Source organism: Mus caroli, unplaced genomic scaffold (assembly GCF_978045245.1).
Source record: "Mus caroli unplaced genomic scaffold, Mus_caroli_1 scaffold_7, whole genome shotgun sequence".
In the NCBI taxonomy this organism is placed as follows: Eukaryota; Metazoa; Chordata; class Mammalia; order Rodentia; family Muridae; genus Mus; species Mus caroli.
In genome coordinates this window covers 90290905-90307197 of record NW_028227262.1, presented here as the reverse complement: position 1 = coordinate 90307197, position 16293 = coordinate 90290905, and the positions used below count along the sequence as shown (strand labels likewise).

General features: G+C 40.4%; 1 protein-coding gene across 8 annotated transcripts in view; it reads left to right on the top strand.

The window, feature by feature from the left end:
* The window catches only part of Abcg2 (ATP binding cassette subfamily G member 2 (JR blood group)), a 119983-nt gene that overhangs the window by 58923 nt on the left and 44767 nt on the right, over positions 1–16293 (top strand). The window contains exons 1-2 of one of the 8 annotated variants that reach the window (XM_029478608.2): positions 2914–2950; positions 4120–4240. The exons of 3 other annotated variants lie outside the window; for them this stretch is intronic. The gene's annotated coding sequence lies outside the window, so the exon portion shown is untranslated. Of the gene's footprint in view, positions 1–2844; positions 2951–4119; positions 4241–12874; positions 13050–16293 lie in introns of those variants that run through there. 4 more of the 8 variants (XM_085840572.1, XM_085840574.1, XM_021165146.3 and 1 more) reach the window with 4 other exon arrangements.

Here is a 16293-nt window from a genome sequence, read left to right as displayed (position 1 = left end):
CTGCTCATATGGCAGATAAAGCAGGTTATAGCAAGACTCTGCTTCCGCCGACATTGTCTTGTTTCCAGAAGGAGCAGAGCCTTCTAGGCTCCCTCCAGGGTGGCTGAAGTGTCCTTCAGTACCCCCTCTCCTCCCCCTGGTCTGGATGTTAAGGCACGTCTTGCCCACCTTATTTGACTGTACCAGACACATTAGGCTCTCTGAGCCTCCTGAAACTTGCCAGCAAAAGTTCAAACAGACTTACAGACTCAGACTTTGATGAACAGCAAGACAAACGGGAACTGCAGTAAAAGCTGGAGACCTCAGATTCACCACTCCAGTGTGTTCCCAAGGAGCTGGATTCCCAGCCAAATGTAAGACTCTGCTGAGCCCTAACCTCACAGCCCATCATTGACAACAGAAATGCTGACACTTGCTCACACTTGCTCGTCAGCATAGACTCTCCAGACTCCTGATTCCATTTGGACGAGCCCCCAAATGTTGTGCCATGATTCCACGGGAAACCCAGATGAGTCTAAGAATTGAAAAGTCCACTGCAACTCCCAAGAGTCTTTTTATTGTTTTGTTGTAGTTTGTCAAAAGATCCTTACTCACAAAGACCACAGAAACTGCCATTGTTGCAAAATGCATGAGGATTTTACTTATCCATCATGTTGGGGAACCCCCTCCCAGAATGTGGGCCAGAGGAGAGACCCAGAACAAAGAAAGAACACACTTTTTATACCTTTGTAAGGGCCAGATATAGGCACCAGGGTAGTTTGGCTTATTTTAATTGGTGTAGCCAATAACCTATTTATTGGTTGGTTGCAGGAACACACAGCACAGAAACCAGCGGTCTGCATATTGTGTTGCTGCAGGAAGTGGGGAGGGAAGGGTAAGGGAGGATGGGAGCCTCTGGGGAGGAAGGCAGAGGCAAACTGTACAACACTGAAGTCTCTCTAGTATCAGTAATTTGGGGGTTACAAAAGGGGCCATTTGATACTTTGATTAAGAATCTGTGGTGCTGGTCATCTGGGTGGGGCTGAAGAAATAGCTACAGTTAACAAGATACCAGAAACACTGAGTCGAACCTTTGCTTTACCAAGACAATTGATGTCGGTTAGTTGGGTTTGAGAAATTAGCTGAAATTGAGACCAGCCCCATTGAGGTGAGACCTACTGGGAAGTGTTTCAGCACACTGGAATACAGAAGCTATGCTCCAGAGATAGTCAGTTTTCCCCCAATGCTGGTAGCAGATCCTGGTAGTCACCAGGTGGTATGGTTTCAAGGCACGAAGGGCTCAAGGAAGGAGGCTGTGTCTTGGCATTTGGTGGCTTGGCTGGAGTCCTAAAATAGAGCCCAGGAGAAGCCAGGGGTGAAAGTATAGTCCAGTTGTAGCAGAAGCCCCCAATGTTTTGGAAACACCAGTACCATGGAATGACTGTGAAGGACAGCAGCAGCCCTATAGTGTACAGCCTACAAGACAAGCTATGTGTAGGATGGCAAGCCCTTTGGACAAGCACAGAAGACTTTGTGTGACATGCATCTCACATGAGTCTCAGAAGCCTGGCACTGAGATTTACACCATCGGACTTTGATTTTGCTCTGATCTGACTGTGACTGTGTCTGATATTTTCTTCTTGGAATAAGAAAGGGTTGAACTTGTTTTGATTTTATAGGAGCACTATAAAACTTGAAGAAACTTTAGATTTAAAAAAACAAACAAACAAGAGAATGAGCGAACTTTTACATTGCTTGATTTGTAAAGACTACTTGAATTTTATGTTTTATATTGTCATATTTATTAAGATCTTGGGAATGTTAAAAAAAGAAATGAAAATTATTGTTAAATAGTGTTGTATTGATGTGTCGGCTCACAATGGGTCAAGTGTCTGGACTATCTTGTTATTAACTTGCCACAAGCTAGAGTCTTTTGAAAAGAGGGGCTTTCAATTGGAAAAAAAGTGTCCTTAATATCTGGCTGTAGGCAAGCCCTTAAGGCATTTTCTTCATTAGTGATCAATGGGGTGGGAGACTTTCCTGGGCTGGTGGTCCTAAGTTCTATAAAACAAACAAATAAACTTTGCAAGCCATGATACAGCAAGTAAGCAGCACTCCACCATGGCCTCTGCGTCAGACCCTCCCTCCAGATTCTTGCCCTGTTTGAGCTCTTGACTTCACTGCTTTCAGTGATTGACCATGGTGTGTAAGTGTAAGCAGAACAAACCCTTTTCTCCCCAAGTTGCTTTTGGTCATAGTGTTTCATCAAAGCAATAGAAACCCTAAGACTAGCCATAGCTGTGTTTCTCGAGATTACCTGGATTTAGGAAGTGATTGAGATGAATTTGGTGTCTTCCAGTGTCTTTTTTCCTATGGCATTCTGTACAGCCACCTAAGAGAAGTCCCCAACTTCTAGCATAGGATCCTTCCATTTTTGGCAGCTGGCTGGTAAAGTTCCCAAACAAGTAGGGAATCAGATAATTTTAGGAGCAGCTCCCTTTCTCTCATCATAAGGCCATCTACCCCATTTCCATAAATCCTGGGAGAGTCCACACAAAGTCCAGCCTGCCACAGTTATAATAGTAATTTGCCTAATTTGCATCTTGGGTATCTTGTGGGTCCTCCAGGTTCACAGGGTGAAGGTATTCTGAGTATATTTTCTTTCGAGGCTTCTTATCGCAGGGCAGCGCCTTGCCTCCGCCATGACCCGGGGCTCTCTGCTCTCCGCTCTCCGCTCTCCGCCCACCTCCCAGGAGCCAGTGTAGCGCAGGAAGCCCCCCGCCCACATGTGTCCAGCTGCTCATGGGACGGGCTTCTCCTGCGCGCGAGCTGCGGGGCGGCGCGAGCTGACGTCACGGCGGTCGGGCGCCTGTGCGGGGCGGGCAGACGCTCCTGGCGGGGCGAGCGTGTGCAGGTCTGAGCGTGTGCGAGTTCTGGGCGGCGCGGCTGCTGCTCCGCCAGGGACCGCGAGGTGAGCGGAGTGCGGGGAAGCTCCGGGAGTGTGCTAGGCGCCGCGGGGGCGAGTGGCGGCCCTGCGGGGCGCTGCGTGGGGGCCAGGGGGACCGCGTGGTGTGGGTTGTGAAAGTGAGGAGGAAAACAAGGACTGACAGTTCAGTCATTTCTCCAGAAACTTGTGCGGTGCGGTGATAGCAGGAGGATAAAGTCCAAACCTATTTGCTCCAACTGTTTGGAAAGGATAAGACTCCTTGAATGGATAGATTAAACTGACTGAATGAAAGTCAGCCCCACAGTGGAGAAGTTTTCAAGGGGACGGAACACCTACCCCAACCCCGGGCCTAAAGTTTGTCAATTTTAGGTGTATTGTTACTTTCTGGGTTCCCTTTCTAACCTTTCTGTGGAGAGTTGAATCTTACTTTTATTGTAATGTTTGCCTTTGACCTTACATTTTGTTCTTTGTCAGTTTCACGCGTGGATGAAATGCATTCTGATTACTCTTTTCCGTTTTTCTACTTTCATTTATTTATTTATCTATTCGTTTATTTATTAATTTTCGACTGGAGGGGTCTTTCTATGACTCCCAGACTGCCTTAGACCTCGAGCTCAAACAATTCTCTTGTCTCAGCCATTCCAGCACTGGGACTGTTCCAGGGCACTGTCATATCAAGCTATTGAGTTTTAATAATTAACTTTAAAATTTGACCGGCTTATTACAGTAGTTACTAAAATAATACTGAAAAGGTTTCTGTGGAGAGTCGAGTCTTAACTTTTATCGTTACTTTTTGCCTTTGCCTTACAGCTGTTTCCCATTCGCTGGGAAGTCGCTGAGGGATTTTGAGCTCATAATTCATTTACTTCTAAAGACAACTGAAGTGTTTAGGGAATCATTCAAAGGTGGTAGTATAACAGTTATTTAAAATAGATATGAGTGGATATGGGTTGACCAAGATTATTTCTCCTGCCCCAGTGATGATTAATCTCAGTGGTATGTGCATTTTCTCAGGAAGGGTGAATGCAGTCTTGGTGAGATCAGAGACACTGTGGAAGCTGGGTTGATGTCTGATTTGTATTGAGCCTGGGGGAAATGGCTAGAAATTAAGGTAACTAACCTGTCCTAAATCCTTCAAGTTATCCTGCAGGGTAAAGAGTACATTTTGTGACTTCCCTCTGATGGCATTCCAGGTGGTCATCCTTCAAAGAAAGAGTGAGACTCCCAGAGGCCCTATGACCCTAACTGTCCTTCAGGAGACTGGCCTGGCTCCTAGCCCATCATGATTATACTGGAGAAAAGAAGGCATAGGAAGTAAGGGACAACTGTTGTTTTAAAAGAAGAAGAAAACGTTTCACTTTCCATGAATCATTCCGTCAGTTTGACTTAAACTCTTCATATCCCTGGAATAATTACAGGGAGTGGACTTTAGTGTGCAAGTGTGTATTATAGCCACTCTTCATGCTCACACTCAAGCTACCAGGTAGGCAGTCTAAGAAGAAAAGGACTATGAACTTGTATCAGTGATCAGAGTATATCTGTCTCTTCTTTTGTTTTTGTCTTCCTCTTTCTCCTCCAATTCTTTCCCTTCATCCTCTCCCTTCTCTCCCCTCTGCCTCAGGTGTCCTTTCTCATGCCATGCACTCTATCTCCCTGTTTTCCCAGAGACTCTCACACTATTGTCTGGAGCTCACCAGGTAGGCTTCCTGGCTTATCAGTTATTCTCAGGGACTCGCCTGCCACCCATTGCTGCTTCACTAGCCAGCCAGATAACAGCTCAGGCCTTAATGTTTGCAAGGACTCTACTGACTGAGCTATCTCCTTGGTCCATGAATGTATATTTAATATCTATATATCCTGCAGGTCCTGAGAGTAGCTCACTATAAAGGCATGCAGGAAGGAGATAAGAACATATGCGCTGGTAGGAAAATGCAGATTGAACTTGGGTTTATAAACTATACTATTCCTTTTCTACCATTTAATAAGACATTTCACATCCATGTGACAATTTCTTCTTGAGACCCGGGAATAAGGAATTTGTTAACACGATCCATTATTTTATTGAAGGAGCCCTGAATGGTTTCCTGTATGGTTCACTTGAAGTCCCAGGAAAGTAGTCCTTTGGGCTGTGAACATTTAGTATTGACACTAGAAATATAAGTGATTTAATTGTTCAAGCTTTTGTACTATGTGAGTATTAAACAAGTGGGAGTCATGACCTGGAAAATATTTAAACTGCTGGGGACCCAATTCTAGGTCAGTAGCTCATATGCTCTCTTGCCAGGTCAAGTTCACAGTGAGGTGCAAAGAAGACAACATATCGCTTGGAAACTGTAAAATATTGTATTTATCTACAAATAACAGTGTATAAAATACTATGTTCAATATAATTTAAAATTGTAGTCAATATGAAACTATAGATTTTTATAATCAAAATCATCCGTACATCCTACTTATATCATGTACAGCATATCTTAGTTCATACTGTCCACATTTCAAGGCATATAGAGCTGATGGGTCCTGCTCTAGATAACATAGCTCTAGGGGCAGTTAACTAGTACACAGATAGAAGTTAATTTAGGCTGGCTTTTTATTGTAAAATATATTGTCGTTATAACCTCTTGCCTTTTAATAACTACAATTTTGTTACTAAAATCATTATTAAGGAATGCAGAAAGAATACAATTGCAGGAAGAGTAGAAATTGAAGAAATAAGATTTCTCCATTATTTCAATGTGTACCAATAGTGGTAGAGAAATCTAAGACACCCTGGTCTTACTTTGCACCCTGTGATCTATCTTAGATTTGTGATCTCTGACTCTTTGCTCTGGTTCAATAACATGGAGATGATGTTATTGTGGCACAATGCAAAGTATATTTGATCTTTGCTTCATCCCAGCCGGAGACCCCCAAGATCCTTAGAATCTTCTGAGATTTTGTGTCTTTTGTTATTCTTTTTATTTTCAAAAACAATTTTTTATTAGATAATTTCTTCATTTACATTTCAAATGCTATCCCGAAAGTGCTCTATACACTCCCCAACCCTGCTTCTCCAACCCACCCACTCCTGCTTCCTGGCCCTGGCATTCCCCTGTAGGGTTGTTAGTTTTCAGAGATTCATCACAGAATTACACCTTCAACCCCAACCAGAGTGCCTAGGTTATTTTTGTAAGTGAGGTGACCTAGGGTGGGACTCCTAGGTAGCCTTAGGATGGGCATGGTCTCAGAAAGCTCTCAGAAAATGATGAGAGATTTAAGACTTAGCTCCACCTATGGACCTCTGAAACAGGAGGAAGAAGGCTGGTGGTTCAGCTCTATAAAACTTGTTAATCAGTAAATAACCTGAACAGATAGATTCCCTTGTCTGGTAAGTGCTTTGGCTCTCAGAGAAGAGGCCATCTCTCAGCTCTGCAGGATAGAAGCTAAAAGCTGTCTTGCTGAGGACCCTACTTGTTGTCTCTGTGAGTGGGTATTTTTCCTGTCATTCATCCATGTCATTTGTAACAACTGTCTTTTTGTTTTCTTTTGTGCTTTTGATATAGGGTCTAATTGTGTAGCTATTCTTGGCCTGGAACTTGCTATGTATACCAGGGCTGGCCTTGAACTTGCAGACTTCCCCCTTCCTCTGCCTCCCAACTGCTGGGATTATAGTCACACACTACCATGCTTGGCTATCAGTGTCCTTAAATTCTGGCAAACATAAGTAGAGAGTGAACCTATCTGTATTTATTCAACGTAATAGAGGCTGTGGGAAACATTAATTATAACCAGTCATTTAGAAGTGCAGGTGACAGCCTACTACTTGGATTGATGTCTGAAATAGAGGCTGTCTAATGGGACTGAGCCCTTAGTGGGTGGCCAGTGAGCTAGAGTTAGAATACAATTGAATTACTGGATACCAAAGCTGGTGTTCACTGGACAACTACTTGGTGTATGTGCCTGACTCCAGTCCAGTGTTCATTTTGTGAGAGTGCAGTAGAAGGGAAACACTGTACTTTATATATCCAAATATAGCTCCTATGATAAATACTTCAAGTAAAACGTAGACTTGAGAAATATAGAGCAACCGGCTTCTTCTAGTTTAAATCTAGTAGTATAACTTGTCATGGCTCAATCTTGTAGTGCCGTTCTAATTCACCCCCCCCCTTCAAATCTAAGCCACAAATAGAATTTATTTGGCAGTGTGGCATTGACTTACACAGTGAGTAAGTAGCCACCTTAGGCAGTGGATCCATTCTCCTACAGATCTTTTTTTTTTTTTTTTGCTACTTCATTTCTATAAATATACATTACATCTTGAATTCCAGGTATAGATACAGATCTCCCTTCCCCCAGGAAAATGTGCTGAGTTCCACCTGTGGGAGCTGAGTAATGAGTCCTAAAGTTCATAAATGCTTACCACTTTACTAAGAGTTAGTCAAGTGGCTTGAGTTTTCAACAAAAAAAAAAAAACAATTGCCACTGTTTCCTTTGTTCTTCCACTTTAAATGTGAAAAGAGTCAAGAGATGCCAGGTTTTTCTCTGCCTCCTAGGTCCTCATAGGTAAGCCCTGAAGCTTGTGTTATAGGAGGGCTCACAACTGACTTCATCTCAGCTTCTGCCAATCATAAATATATGAGTTTCAAGAAACATTTTATATTATTGTTTTTTAAAACAGCACATTGCAACAATATAGCCTTGACTGAGATTTGAATTTAAAATATCTTCATGATCAATGATCAAACTTTCAATAGAAAACATTGAAAAATGTTGTTTGTTTTCTTCTCTGTCTTAATTTTGAAGCATTACTAAAAAGTTGCAAGTAAACCGCACAACATTCTAGTCCAGAGCAGGCAGTGGTACCTGCCGTAACTAACACAACTAACAGAACTGATCATCTGACGTTAGTGTAGCAGTGGCCATTGCACACACTCTCTCTCTTTTGTCTTTCCATCGTCTTATCTAGGATTAATCAAAGTTTGCCACGTTATAGTTCACTGCTATATATTTAGTTTAGTCCAATATATATAAAAAGAAGCCTTGTTTTATTCATGGTCTTGACGTTAAAGAAGATGTCAGTTCATTAATGTGTGCAGTTCATCTCCTTTGAGTTTGATACTTTCTCATGACTACATTGATACTGTGTTTTAGGGGAACAATGTCAGGAAGATGAAGTACCTGTCTAAGTGCATCGTGTCAGTGTACCAGGGTATGAGGCTGACATGTGCTCTTACGGATCATAAGCACTTGATGAAGGATTTCACCTTTCCCTTTGTCGATAAGGTGTGTCTTAGGGGACACACTTGAACTCTGTGCATCCTGTTTCCCCTCAAGCTGCAGCTAGGTGATTTTGGCCCTCATTTAGTAACACGTTGCACTTTATAATTGTTTTAGTGACATATTTTTAAGGAGTCCCACTCTAAGGTGCAGTTAACTATTTTTTCCTCTACTTATTTAACTATTTGTGTCAGTACTGACTCCTGCAATTTTATTTCATTATTTGGTTCTTAATCCAACGTTATCCATATTTGGTTTGCTACTCAGATTGTCCCCGCTTTTGACACAAAGTTGGAAGCTCTGCTATTTTCATGTATTTACTGCTACCATCATTTCTGAAGCATTTTCTTCTTCCAGTATTGCAAACATTTATAGGCTCATTGTCATATATCAAATCTGACACTCTGATTGTGTTTATTTAGAATGATACTGATAAACTAAGTTTGGTTTTAGGACCAGGTATCCTCTGAGACTCATTTTTGTTAATAGAGTCTGGGGCCTGTGAGTTTGTGCATGTGAGGCACTCTCTCACTACATATGATGGCCACCCAGACTACTAATATATTCAGCTTCTTACATTAGATAAGGCCTTACTATAGTCCTCAGTTTGAATTTCTCTTTTTACAAAACAGGTAAATTATTCAAGATTTAGGAGCTGAAGTTTTAAAATCAAATATTGACCTAATAAGTGTTATAAAATAAACATTCTGCATGTTACTAGCTTCTGTTTATTAGACTCTGCTAAGGAACCAGAAATATTTTATTAGCTTAGTAGTTTCATTAAGATGTATACTGAAAGGAATGTATTATGAAAGGAAGTTGTGTAGAGACTCTTTGAGATTTTCAAAGTGTCCTTATGTCTATTGTGAAGCCTTTCCTCTTTAGTGTTATCTTTGGGCAAGTCTTTAAACTTGCCGCTTCCTTCTCAAAATAAAAGTCCTTGGCAATATTTCTATATCCTGTGCTTTTTTTTAAAAAAAGCTCAGAACATAATCTAATATGCCCAGAATTTGAGACACTCTACCTCTCTGCTTTTTAACCTTTGATTTGGTTAAATTTATAATGGTGAAATGTTAAGTTAAATTTCAAATAAATATTTATGCTGTTCCTGTTAGCAGTGGTACAGACCACAGTGATACAGTGTAGAGGGCACAGCTTACAGAAAACACTAGAAACCAGAGTTGTTAAACAGGCAGGCTCTTTTCTTCTAAGGAAGGAAATGACACCTGTTTACCCCAAGGCTGGAGTAGGAGGTTGTCTAACAACCTGGTGATCTTTTGCTGTTCTATGGAGGCCAGCTTTCATCCAAATCCCCCAAGCAATCCTCTCAGTCTCTAGAACCCATCTTTATGAATCCTTCCTCCCGTGAACACTGTTTATCAGTTAATAGAACTCATTCCTTAGGTGAAGGTCACAGGTAGAGATGCACTTTGCAAGGGAATTTTGATGTAGCCACGCCTCAAGCTTTGTCATGATGGTTGTTCTGCTGAAACTTTCCTCCAAAGTTCTACTGTGTTAAATCTGAAAGAAAATAAACCGATTGGTAAGTCTTAAGAAGTTTTGATCCAGAATCTGCTAAATTCATGGTGGCCTGAGGTTTTTTTTTTAACCTCACCCTGATCATTTCCCTGCCAGTTGGGAGTCTTACAGAAAACCTCCCCACCCCCACCCCCCACAGTGCATTATTGGATTTGAGATGATGTGTCCATGGAATAGAGGTTTCTTCTACTATAATTATGGTTTCTAATATGATTTTTGTGAAACACACACACACATGATATAAAGTATATTTACTACTTTAAGGCTCAAAGTAATTTTGAGAAACAGTGCTGCTATTGACTTCTGGTTTTCTGTTTATGCTTATTCATATCTGATTGTAATTACATTTATTTAATTATAAACTGGAAGTGAACAGGAATATTGACCTTAATGTAGTATACATGTGTTATACACATATTAGACTGATGAAAATGACTAAGTTATAGACTCCATGCTGTGCAGTTTCCTGTAAAATTCTAATGGAGAAATTCAACCTCACATTTTCCTCTCGTTTTTGCTTTGGCTTTTAGGACCTAAAATTCTGTGATCTCTCCCCATGCACTGATGCTCATCTTCCCGTGATGCCAGTCAGGGTTAGAGTCAGAGTTCTTAGATCCTATTGTTTAGGACTTGTCCTTACCTTCCAAAATTTTGAAGCTAAGTTTCTTCATTTGTGTTTATTCCCTTTCTAGGTTTTATTTGTAGTTCAGTAATAAACACTATAATATTTATAGTCAAGTTTTAAAATCTCATCCTTACCATGATGGCTAGTGATTTTAATCCCTGTGGCACTTTGTTTTCTATCTATTTGGATCATTGAGAATAGGGTATGAGGAGATCTGAGGGATCCAAAAATAATAGACATTGTTAGATTGCTTCTTTTTAAATAACTATAATCTGCTGGCAGAGTCAATTTTCATGAATTATGACTTACATTTTTAACTAATTTTTGTCATTTTGAGACAGTGTCTCCTGTAACATATGCTGGCTATGAACTAAGTAGTAGAAAATGGTCCTCTTCCTTCTACCTCCCAAATGCTGGTATGATAAGTGTGCTACAGCCTGATTTTCTTGTTTTTAAGAGATAAGGTTCTATGTAGCCCATGGTAACTTCAGATTCTCCATGTAGCTGATGGCTGGCCTTGAATTCCTATGGGCCACTATGTCTAGCTTACAAATACAACTTGTAGAATTTGTGTTTTTATTGAAACTTAATTACATTTACTATTTATTTTGTGTGCGTGCACGTGTGTCTCTGGGGAATGAACCCAAGGCATGTGGCTTGGTGGTAATTATATTTAGCTGATGAGCCTGATTTCCAGGAATTGTAGGCTTGCAGTGTAATCTAAAGAACGTGCAAGTGGGAGTAGGAGTCTTGCACTTACAGATACATAACAAGACATAGCTGAAGGTAAAGAACTTAACTAGAGTGTTCTTGCTCTGCGACCTGGGCTAGGTTGTTAAGGCTGTAACTCAAATCTCTGTATTTATAATTAGTGACCTTTCAGACTTGTAAGGAGTGTTTTGGGGGTTGTCTTGAAAGGTTATTGCTATTTAACTTGATCTCCCCCTCCCCATATCCATATTTGGAATATTAAACAAAATAGTATGAAATTTACTTTAGTAAAAAATATGTTTCTTGGTAAAGTTTTATAATGTCTCTTTCGAGATCAGATGTTATTCTTTGCGACTCCTCTCATTTGTTTTGTGTGAGGAAAAAGATCGACTTTAGCACATAAAAGACAGATATGAAAAACAGAAGAACTCCCTTCAGGCTCTGCTTGCTGTGCTCATGTTTCAGGTTTGTTATTTTCAGCTAGATGCATGTAGCAGTTACCTGATTGATGTTTACTTTAAATGTTATTTAAGCACTTGATAATGTTAAAAGAAATATAATACTATTTATTTTAAAACTTATTAAACATCTGTGTGTGTTCATGTGTGAGTATGTGCATGTGTTACAGTGAGCATGGAGAGGTCAAGGACAACCTGGAGTTGGTTCTTCCCCTCAAACATGTGGGCTCTAGGAATTACACTTAGGTTATCAGGCAGCAGGTACCCACTGAGCTGTTTCACCAGCCCTGTTTTGTACTATTTAGAAACTCAGGAATGAATTTATATGATATAAAACATAGAAAAATCTTAGGGCTTTATAAAATTGTTTAGAAATAATTCAATAATAAAAATATATCCTAAAACCAGAAGTAACGTAGACTTGTATTATCTTGTTTAGTATCATATGTAGAACTTGAATTAAAATTCAGGAAGTCTGAATCTCTCAGTCACATTGCCTGTTTCAAATGCTACATATGCTTAGGTTGATGCGTCTGGTGGACACTGTTTGATGCTCCCTGATAGTCTAGCTCATGATGGTTTCTGAAGGAAGCAGAAAGTAGCACAGGCAATTTTTTTTATTATTGAAAATAGATATTTAAATATATAATATATTCTGAATATAATTTCCCTTCACATAACTCCTACCTGCCCACTTACCCAAATCCATAACCTTTATTATCTCTCTCATTAGAATGCAAACAGGCATCTAAAGACTAATAAATAGTAGTAAAAACTAGATAATCTGAAAATAAACCAGAATAGGATAAAACAAACAGAAGAACCACAGCCAAATAAAAGGTCAATAAACACATATAGACACATATTTGCATACACAAAAAATCCCTTAAAACGTAAAATCAGAAACCATAATGTATATACAAAGGACCTGTAAGGTTTTTAAAGAAAAAGTCCTGGCAAACCATTCTGAAGCAAAGAACTTCTAAAAATGCCACTGAATTCATTTTGTGTTGGGCATCTACTACTGGGTACAGGGCCTGACCTTAAAAGTGGTTTATATCCCCAGTGAGATTCTGTTGGTGAAAACTAATTTTTCGTTTGTGACCACTTGTGCATAGGAGACAGCTGTTGGGTTAGGGATGGGAGCTATGTCCACTTCCCCTCAAGTCCAGGTCACAGGTAATTTTTAAACTGATGCTGTTGTGTTTAGCTGCAATACTAAAAACAAATTAAAGACTTCTATCTTGAACTTTTTTACGCATCAGGAACCAGGTTTTTGCTAAGTCACTTTTTATATAATTTGTTGGCTCACTGCTGCTAATTTTGAGCTTTGGCCAATGTGTACCGGTAGCTGGTGCTTCCTGATCTTCGTTTAGGATACAGCATCTGGATTCAGTCTCCGAAACTCATTGCTGATGGTGTAGTAGAGGAAAACTCTTCTCCCTTCTCAGGTTGAATATTTGGAGACATGTGAACTGAATTGAGAAGAACCAGACCAATAAGGGAAATTTTAACTGCACATTGAGAGAAAACTGTAAGTCAAAGGGAAAAGATAGAGAACTGGGGCCTATTTATTTACTTATTATTTGAGACAGAGTCTTACCATGCCTAACCTGGCCTTGAATTTCTGAGATCCCCCTGCCTAAGCCTGCTGAGTACAAGGATTTCAGACCTATGCTCCACTCTACCCATTCACCATTTTCACATTAAAATGGGCAGGTGGGGAGGGGCAGTTCTGAGAAAACAAACCACTGTAATATAATTAGGTCTTGGGCCTACAGGTTGACTCTGTACATAAAGTCGCTTGCCCCATGCTTGACCACCTGAGTTCAATCCTCAGGCCCCATGTGGTGGAAGAAGAGACTGACTCCTAATTGTAGTTCTCTGGCCTCCACATGAGTGGGTGTACATGTGCACACGCACATAGTAATGCACACAGATGTAATGATGTACCTTTTTAGGACAGTAGATGGATGATGATGTGGTAGTTCTGTGACACTGTTTATAATTGGACTGACCCAACCACATTAAGTCTCTAGAATGGATTTATGAAAAGACATCTTTTTTGTATTCTATACTTTCAGGTAGATATAAGGGGTTGGGAGAATTTGAGTGTCTTAAGCTCAAAATTATAGTCCTTATTCTGGCCTTAGGATTTAACACCCTGTAAATGTGTCCATGCCTCTCTTGTGAACTCTAGCCCATTTGACAGTGTTTTACCTCTTCTGAGTGTCTGCCAATGCATGTCATTGATTAAGAATAGTACACAGGGTAAGAGTATCTAACTGGAAGGAGCGAGCTGTCAAAATAGGAGTGAAGGAAATGTCCTTGTTCACAGATTAGTAAGTTGGTAGAATGCTTGACTGGGGTAGTGGGGAAGTCAAGATTACTTAGAAGAGAGAAGATTTAGGATGGGAAGCCAAAGACAGACATTTCTTCTATGGTCTGTGCAATTGTTCTAGCTACCAAGGTATAAAACATTAACCCAAAATTTAAAAAACCCAAATTAATTGATAATTATCATTTCATTGATATTTCATTGGTAAGTTAATTAAAGCAGCTCTTATTTGTAAAATCTATTTATTAAAACTAGGTCTGTTTAGAGGCTTCCAGAAAGCACTAGCCTGAAATATAACTCTTGCGGTGTTTGGATTGACTATAAGCCTGTTATAAGTCCATGGACAGTGATAAAACTCAATGTTTTCCCTCCACACATAAAGAGTATAAATGTGTATTTTTGGGTGTAAGTTTGCATTTATAAAGGGATTTCATGTTTATGTAGCTGTTTGTCTGTTTCAGATGGTTTGGGGGAAGACTTAATGGTAAGATGTTTCTCGTATGCCTTATAGCTCTCTTCCCCTCAGCTTCCAAAACTTGTGACTTTGAAAACAACAATTAGGGTTTCTATTGCTGTGATAAAATACCATGACCAAAAGCAACTTTGAGATTAATTTTACTTTAAAGCTTATAAATGCATCACTGAGGGAATCCAGGGTAGGAACCTGGAGGCAGGAACTGAAGCAGCATCCAGGGAGGAGCATAGTTCCTCCTGTGGCTTGCTCAGTTTTCTTTATTTTATAACTCAAGACCTACCCAGGGACAGGACCATCCACAGTGAGCTGGACTCTTGCTTATCATCAACCAAGAAAGTAATGTCCCATGTCCCTTAGGCTTGCCCTCAGACCTTTCTGATGGAGGACTTTTTTTTTTTAATTGAGATTCCCTCACCCATAATAACTCTAGCTTGTGTTAAGTTGACATAAAACTAGCCAGGCATATACCTTCCGCTAGGGAGTGTCTTTCCTTATCTGTCTTGTCCTCAGATCATGGCTACCATGATGGGTGTACTGGCTGGTTTTGTATGTCAACATTACACAGGCTGGTGTTATCACAGAGAAAGGAGCTTCAGTTGGGGAAATGCCTCCATGAAATCCAGCTGTGGGGCATTTTCTCAGTTGGTGATCATGTGGGGAGGGCCCCTTGTGGGTGGTGCCATTCCTGAGCTGGTAGTCTTGGGTTCTATAAGAGAGCAAGCTGAGCAAGCCAGGGGAAGCAAGCCAGTAAGTAACATCCCTCCATGGCCTCTGCATCAGCTCTTGCTTCCTGACCTACTTGAATTCCAGTCCTGACTTCCTTTGGTGATGAACAGCAATGTGGAAGTGTAAGCTGAATAAACGCTTTCCTCCCCAACTTGCTTCTTGGTCATAATGTTTGTGCAGGAATAGAAATCCTGACTAAGACAATGGGAAAGCCAAGAACTGTGTCAGTGGACTAATTACAAACCTAATTACTAAGCAATTTTAGAGTGTTTTCACTGCTGGATGCTTTAAGGTGTATGTGTCAGATGATGGACACATGAAAACGCTTAACAACAGAAGGCATTTTAAATGTAAGGAATCATTTTTGAAGTTTAAAACCATGGTTTATGTGTTTTTTCTTTTCTATTTGTGATTTGAAGCCTCTAACTCCTTGCCAGTACTATTATCTTTGCATTAATGTCAGTAAGTAGTTTAGCCACTTCATCAGTGGTTCTGTGGTTGTGAAGCAGAGATTGGCTGTCTGTAGTCAAGAATTATTTATAGAAGGAAAAAATGTCCATGTCTAGCTCTGTACTCTGACCTGTGGCTGCTAGAATGTACTGTAGTTAACACACAGGCAGGTCTGTTTGTTTGAGGACAGAATCAACCTGTGTATTGCCCTACTTGGGCATTTCATCATATATAAAGCAAGTTCTGGGCTACAGAATATGGGAAAACTCCATTTGATTAGCAGTTTTTTAGAAACTAGCAAACAACAAGGTAGGATATTAGAGTTTTGTCCCAACAAAGTCCAGGTCTGAGTTGATTTCCTTTATGTTAAAAACAAAAAGGGGGCAGCCTAATGAGCAGTGCACACAACAGCAAGGTGGCCACCATAGGAAAGGTTACTGTGAATGTGAGGGTGGTGGGTACTTGTGTGAATCATCTAGTTTAACTAGAGGGCGAATGCTGTGGTACAGTGTTAAGGTTTCATTCTTCCTTTGTTTTTTTAATCCTTGGAGTACTTTTTTTGTTTCAACTTAGGGTAATGCGTTTTTTTCCATAAGAGAGCTCCAGAATTTGTTCCATTCTCTCTCCCTTCTTCTGAGTCTTCCTCACTCCTGCTAAGTGGTGTTCCTCTCTAAACCGATGGGTTGTAACTCTTGAGTCAGGAAGACTCTAAGCCTGTGAAAAAGATTGTAGAACTCTGCTTAGGAATTTAGTGGCTGCTCAGCAGCTCGGATACAGACTCAGCTCAGC